Source organism: Hyperoodon ampullatus, assembly GCF_949752795.1.
Source record: "Hyperoodon ampullatus genome assembly, chromosome: X".
Lineage (NCBI taxonomy): Eukaryota > Metazoa > Chordata > Mammalia > Artiodactyla > Ziphiidae > Hyperoodon > Hyperoodon ampullatus.
Genome location: NC_136913.1, coordinates 69,518,074 through 69,526,231, shown reverse-complemented (window position 1 = coordinate 69,526,231; position 8,158 = coordinate 69,518,074). Strand labels below are relative to the sequence as shown.

The 8,158-nt window shown below is 35.9% G+C and overlaps 1 pseudogene across 1 annotated transcript; it reads right to left on the bottom strand.

Moving 5' to 3' along the window:
• Positions 1–4,116: 4,116 nt before the first annotated feature.
• On the bottom strand, positions 4,117–6,706 carry LOC307069246 (ubiquitin carboxyl-terminal hydrolase 44-like; annotated as a pseudogene). Its single transcript has 2 exons — positions 5,938–6,706; positions 4,117–5,467 (listed from the first exon to the last, which is right to left on the bottom strand). The product of its transcript is annotated as a ubiquitin carboxyl-terminal hydrolase 44-like (transcript).
• Between the last annotated feature and the right edge of the window lie 1,452 nt (positions 6,707–8,158).

The window sequence follows — 8,158 nt, the reverse complement described above, 5'->3', positions numbered from 1 at the left end:
ATAAGAGACAAAGTAGGAAACTACATAATGACCAAGGGATTGAGCCAAGAAGAAGACATAACAATTGTAAATATTTATGCACCCAACATAGAAGCAGTTCAATACATAAAGCAAATATTAACAGTCATAAAATGGGAAATCAACCGTAACACAATCATAGTAGAGGATTTTGACACCCCACTTTCACCAATGGACAGATCATCCAAAAATAAAATAAATAAGGAAAAACAAGCTTGAAATAATACATTAAACATGATGGACTTAATTGATATTTATAGGGCATTCTATCCAAAAACAACAGAATACTCATTTTTCTCAAGTGCTCCTGGAACATTCTCCAGGATAGATGATATCTTGGGTCACAAATCTAGCCTTGGTAAATTTAAGAAAATTGAAATCATATCAAGGACTTTTTCTGGCCACAATGCTATGAGACTAGATATCAATTACAGGAAAAGATCTGTAAAAAATACAAACACATGGATGCTAAACAATACACTACTTAATAACGAAGTGATCACTGAAGAAATCAAAAAATACCTAGAAACAAATGAAAATGGAGACACCACGAACCAAAGCCTATGGGAATCAGTAAAAGCAGTTCTAAGAGGGAAGTTTATAGCAACACAATCCTACCATAAGAAACAGGAAACATTTCAAATAAACAACCTAACCTTGCACCTAAAGCAATTAGAGAAAGAACAACAACAACAACAAAAAATAAACCCCACATTTAGCAGAAGGAAAGAAACCATGAAGAGCAGATCAGAAATAAATGAAAAGGAAATGAAGGAAGTGATAACAAAGCTCAAAAAAACTAAAAGCTGGTTCTTTGAGAAGATAAACAAAATAGATAAACCATTAGCCAGACTCCTCAAGAAAAAAAAGGGAGAAGACTCCAATCAACAGAATTAGAAATGAAAAAGGAGAAGTAACAACTGACACTGTAGAAATACAAAAGATCATGAGAGATTACTACAAGAAACTCTATGCCAATAAAATGGACAATGTGGAAGAAACTAACAAATTCTTAAAAATGCACAACCTGCTGAGATTGAACCAGGAATAAATAGAAAATATGAACAGACCAAACACAAGCACTGAAATTGAAACTGTGATTAAAGATCTTCCAGGAAACAAAAGCCCAGGACCAGATGGCTTCACAGATGAATTATATAAAACATTTTGGGGAGAGCTAACACCTAGCCTTCTCAAAATCTTCCAAAATATAGCAGACGGAGGAACACTCCCAAACTCATTCTATGAGGCTACCATCATCCTGATACCAAAACCAGACAATGATGTTACAAAGAAATAAACTACAGGCCAATATCACTGATGAACATAGATGCAAAAATCCTCAACAAAATACAAGCAAACAGAATCCAACAGCACATTAAAAGGATCATACTCCATGATCAAGTGGGGTTGATTCCAGGAATGAAAGGATTCTTCAATATACACAAATCAATCGATGTGATACACCATATTAACAAACTGAAGGAGAAAAAAAACATATGATCATCTCAATAGATGCAGAGAAAGCTTTTGACAAAATTCAACACCCATTTATGATAAAAACTCTCCAGATAGTAGGCATAGAGGGAACTTTCCTCAACATAATAAAGGCCATATATGACAAACCCGAAGCCAACATTGTCCTTAGTGGTGAATAATTGAAACAATTTCCACTAAGATCAGGAACAAGACAAGGTTTCCCACTCTCACCACTCGTATTCAACATAGTTTTGGATGTTCTAGCCACAGTAATCAGAGAAGAAACAGAAATAAAAGGAAATCAAATTGGAAAAGAAGAAGTAAAGCTGTCACTGTTTGCAGATGACATCATATTATACACAGAGAATCTTAAAGATGTTACGAGAAAAGTACCAGAGCTAATCAATGAATTGGCTAAAGTAGCAGGGTACAAAATTAATGCACAGAAATCTCTGGCATACTTATACACTAAGGATGAAAAATCTGAAAGTGAAATTAAGAACACACTCTCATTTACCATTGCAACAAAAAGAATAAAATATCTAGGAATAATCCTACCTAAGGAGACAATAGAACTGTATGCAGAAAATTATGACACTGATGAAAGAAATTAAAGATGATACAAATAAATGGAGAGATATACCATGTTCTTGGATTGGAAGAATCAACATTGTGAAAATGACTTTACTACCAAAAGCAATCTACAGATTCAGTGCAATACCTATCAAAATAACACTGACATTTTTTACAGAATTAGAACAAGAAAAAAATCACAATTTGTATGGAAACACAAAAGAACCCAAATAGCCAAAGCAATCTTGAGAATGAAAAGTGGAGCTGGAGGAATCAGGCTCACTGACTTCAGAGTATATTACAAAGTTACAGTAATCAAGACAGTATGGTACTGGCACAAAAAGAGAAATATAGATCAATGGAACAGGACAGAAAGCCCAGAGATAAACCCATGCACATATGGTCACCTTATCTTTGATAAAGGAGGCAAGAATATACAGTGGAGAAAATACAGCCTCTTCAATAAGTGTTTTTGGGAAAAATGGACAGGTACATTTAAAATTATGAAATTAGAACACTTCCTAACACCATACACAAAAATAAACCCAAAATGGATTAAAGACCTATATGTAAGGCCAGACACTATAAAACTCTTAGAGGAAATCATAGGCAGAACACTATGACATAAACCACAGCAAGATCCTTTTTGACCCACCTCCTAGAGAAATGGAAATAAAAATAACAATAATAAACAAATGGGACCTAATGAAACTTAAAATATTTTGCACAGCAAAGGAAACCATAAACAAGATCAAAACACAACCCTCAGAATGGGAGAAAATATTTGCAAAATGAAGCCACTGACAAAGGATTAATCTCCAAAATTTACAAGCAGCTCATGCAGCTCAATAAGAAAATAAAACAAACAACCCAATCCAAAAATGGGCAGAAGACCTAAATAGACATTTCTGCAAAGAAGATTTACAGATTGCCAACAGACGCATGAAAGAATGCTCACCATCAATAATCATTAGGAAAATGCAACTCAAAACTACAATGAGATATCATCTCACACCGGTCAAGATGGCCATCATTAAAAAATCTAGAAACAATAAATGCTGCAGGGGGTGTGGAGAAAAGGGAACACTCTTGCACTGGTGGTGGCAATGTAAATTGATACAGCCACTGTGAAGTACAGTATGGATTTCCTAACAAAACTACAAATAGAACTACCATATGACCCAGCAATCCCACTACTGGGCATATACCCTGAGAAAACCATACTTCAAAAAGTGTCATGTACCAAAATGTTTATTGCAGCTCTGTTTACAATATCCAGGACATGGAAGCCACCTAAGTGTCCATCAACAGACGAATGGATAAAGAAGGTTTGGCATATATATACAATGGAATATTACTTAGCCATAAAAAGAAACGAAATTGAGTTATTTTTAGTGAGGTGGATGGATCTGGAGTCTGTCATACAATGTGAAGTAAGTCAGAAGGAGGATAACAAATACCGTTTGCTAACACATATACATGGAATCTAAGAAAAAGAAAATATCATGAAGAGACTAGGAGTAGGACAGGAATAAAGACACAGACCTACTAGAGCATGGACTTGAGGATATGGGGAGACAGAAGTGTAAGCTGTGACAAAGTGAGAAAGTGGCATGGACATGGACACTATTAAACATAGGGTGGATAGCTAGTGGGAAGCAGCCGCATGGCACAGGGAGATCAGCTCGGTTCGTTGTGACCACACAGAGGGTTGGGATAGGGAGGGTGGGAGGGAGGGAAAAGCAAAAGGGAAGAGATATGGGAACATATGTATATGTATAACTGATTCACTTTGTTATAAAGCAGAAACTAACACACCATTGTAAAGCAATTATACTCCAAAAAAGATGTTAAAAATAAATAAATAAAAACTCCCAGGTAGTTGAAAATGTTTAGTTACCTACTGTCATTGATATACATATACTTATGCTAATTTTTCTTTGTAAAAAAGGAGATTTACTGTAGTTAGATACAAAATGTGTAAACATAGTGTGCACTGATTAGTAAGAAAATAAAAACAATGAAGAAAGCCCCACTGTCTTTGGATCAGCTAAGGATTTCATTAGAAGAGGTATCAATTTCTTCTTTGTGATGTTGTCTACCAGACAGGGGTTTAGACTGTCCATTCTCAGTAACTTTCTGTGAATAAAACAAAATATAAGCTTGGGCCCTACATATTTCATCCATAGTGCACATGTTTTGCTTGGAATCATTGCAGTGTACTCAGAAACCTCCTTCGGAATTATAACAGTAGGCAGTGTAATGTCCTGAGCCAAATCCTTTCCCGTGGTGCATTACTACAGCAGGTAAATAATGAATAAAACATTCTGGTCTGTGAGATTTCAGAGATTCCCTGCAGCAATATGGCTCCATGTTTAAGATTTCTTCAAAGCCAACATGAACACCAATCTTCTCTCAATTATTATGTCCTGATCACCTGAATCATTTGAGATGTAATCTGAGAAACTTAGGTAGGTGGAAAATCATAAGCTGTTTGGGGGCTTCTGTGAGTATAACTGGTTTTGAGGAAAACTTTCTATGCTTTGAATTACACTGGTCACATATAAAGATTTTTCCTTCTGAAGCTTCAGTTTTTGTGAATTTGGCAAACATTTTAGTAACCAGACACGGCTGGGAAGTAGTATCTTTCCCATTGCATTGGTATCTTTCTGGAAATTCCAGTGACAAGTCCCAGAAAGGTGCTATGATACTTGATTTGTTGTCACATGCGAGACATGTAACATAAGAATTTTTCTATGAAAAATGTTATTCACAACATTCATAAACTGATTGATAAGTTTCCTTTGAGAAGTGGGAATAAGAGATGGTATCCTGGTATCAGTTGTCTCTAGTTCATGCTGTATTTTATCCAAAAGCTCACAAATAAATTCTCGAGCATCTTGTTAGGCATAACCATGAAAATCAGGTATTAATCTCTATACTGAGTGTAGCATAGCAAATCGTGTGACCAAGGCCCACTTTCCAGACCACATAACTTGGAACAAAGTATGCAATTCATGACAGAGAGAAGTGTATTATGAACTTGGCTACCTTGGCTCAGTAAGTTCTATCTTTCTACTCTTTGATGCTCCACCACTTAGTCCTGATGATAAACTTGGATGTCTGGAGCAAACAAAGCCTGTTTCTTTTTCTTGGCATTCATTCATTTGATATACTGTATCTGTGACTGGAGGATGCCTTTAAGATGATCTTGTTTTATCACTAGCTGTCACAGCCAGCCATCGGTTCAGATCAAGTTGGAAAAATATTGCCAAAAAATAAGTAAATGACTCAATACTTGAAGAACATCATTCATATAGCAAGTATTTCCAAAATTTCTCAATCCTGTTACACCAAGAGTTACGATTGGCGTTCATTTAATGGAGGAATCACTGGCCTTTTTAAAAATTTTATTTATTTATTTATTTATTTATTTTATCCAGCACGTTCCTGTTAGTTATCTATTCTATACATATTAGTGTGTATATGTCAGTCTCAATATCCCAATTCATCCCACCACCACCACCACCCCCGCTGGTGTCCATACATTTGTTCTCTACTTCTGTGTCTCTATTTCTTTCTTGCAAACTGGTCCATCTGTAAAATTTTTCTAGATTCCACATATATACATTAATATACAATATTTGTTTTTCTCTTTCTGACTTACTTCACTCTGTATGACAGTCTCTAGGTCCATCCACGTCTCTACAAATGACCCAATTTCATTCCTTTTGTGGGTGAGAAATATTCCATTGTATATATGTACCACATCTTCTTCATCCATTCATCTGTCAATGGGCATCCAGGATGCTTCCGTGACCTAGGTATTGTAAATAGTGCTACAATGACCATTGGGGTGCATGTCACTGGAATTTTTAATCTTACGTCTTCTGAGGTATATAGTACTTCATCTTTTTCTGGTGATGCTAAGGTTTGAAGTGCTACTTGAACAGGAAGTATTTCTATTTTGGGGGACTGATCTAGACCTTTCAAATGTAAACTCTTTCTTGGAGACATACTTTCCAATCCTGCTTTAACTTGATACTCTAATTCTTGCAGTCATTTTTTCACTTCTCTTTTTGCTATTTTTTCTTGAAATTTTTCTTCTTGCATTTTTCATTCAATGGGTGACTGTTCAAAACAAGTTCAAAATATTTTACCCATTAGTATCCTTCTCCTGTGCCAAAGAGCAGTATACATCTGATATTCGTTTTGAAGCAGAGAGTGTGTGCCATCCTGTAAGAAATAAGAATCATCACTTGTACCCACAGACTGTAAAATACTTCCACTACCAGTGTTGCAGTGATAATTTTGACTTTTGATTGCACTTAATGTACTTTGTAGTAACTTCAACTCTCCAGTTGCATTATCATTAAGAACATAATCATTACAAAGGTAACCAAAAAAAACACATCTCATTCACCTCCAATGCAACAGGATAACTGCTTTCTTGAAAGTGCTTGAGTGCAGGTTCTTCAATATATCTTCCACACATAACAAAGGAACTGCTAACGCAAGCACAAATCAACTCAGTTGTATTGTAGTCCACACAATGCCATTTCTGAGGGTTGAGGATTGAATGGTCTTGAACAAGCCTCAACTGCCCAATGTGTTTGCATTTATCTGTTGTTAGCATTTAGGTTAACTGAGAAACACATAATCCAAACAAGTCTCTGTTCACAACACCTGAAGCATCTGGAGAGATCCCAAGCCAGAGCAGCAATCTTAGCACTCTTCAGCATGAAGCTGCAGCCGAGCCTGCTCCTGTCCCCCTACTTTGGAGTGCTGGGAGGGGGCAGGCTGCTCTGCTTTGTGACTGTGGACGGATAGGTTGTCCACCTGAGGCTGGGAACCAACTTCTGGGCTCCAACTCCACGTAGGTGCAGCATTAGCATTTATATGAGTCTAAACGCACATGTTGTCACTTTTACATGGTAGCCGATGGCTTATCAACTATTTATAAGCTTTCATATATATGCTGAAGAGGAAGCAGTTCATTCTTTACCTGTGGCAGTTCAATGCCTTTGCTGTAAACACCAAATGATTTATTTTTAGAAACTAATTTCTGAAGTCATTTTTCCCGTGGAAACTGTATGAATATTTGGACATTTTAGATTAGGAAATGCTTTCATAAAAATTGGAAAATAATAATAAAATGGCTGCATATGTACCCTCCTTACTTTGGTTACTCCAACGTGACTTGCTTTACTCCCCTTTCTAATCTCTATCAGCTCTACTTACTCAGAGTAGCATTTTATACATGGGGTTATGTTAGAAATGCATTCCTTAAGTTAAAAATAACATTGAATTTATACATATATCCCCTCCCTCTTGGACCTCCCTCTCACCTCCCCAACAACAAACAACAACAACAACAAAAAAAAAACATTAAAAATGTTTAAAATAACATTTGGTCAAAATTACTCTTGATTTTTTTTTTTACACTTCTTTTATATTGCCCATAGAAACACTGGGACAAATATTATTTTGGTATGCAATCCTGGAGAGTAACATATATGTGACTACATATACTTTATAAAGTATTAGATAGCAATTATGGTACATAAGAGGAAATACATATGTGTGTATAATTTAACAGTATTTTATTTAAATTAAATGATCATTTAAAGTTGAATTCATAGAAGTTAAATATAAATATGATGGAATTCTAGATATACTCTCCTACAACTATTATTTTTTAATTCAAGCTACAGACCAAGAGCTACAAATCTAGTCTTAGACTGTAGAGGTAAATGAGGCAGAAAAGGAGTGGAGAAAGAGGTCATAATGCATTCACTAATTTCCTTTGTACGAATTATTTACCAGTACCTCAACTAGAGGATACATTTTTATAAATGTGCATGTTGGGGAGGAAGATGGTTACTACTTTGTTTCTCTCCACATTGCCTAGCACCATGCTGGGCACTCACCGGGTCCTCAGTAAAGAAGTGGTTGGTTTATACCTGTCTGCCACTGGCACAAATTGCATTACAGTTGCATTTATACACAGAATGACTGGTGAATCAATATATATCCTATGTGGAGCCAAGCAGCAGGACAAGGTTACAGCAAGCTGTTAGTACAATGA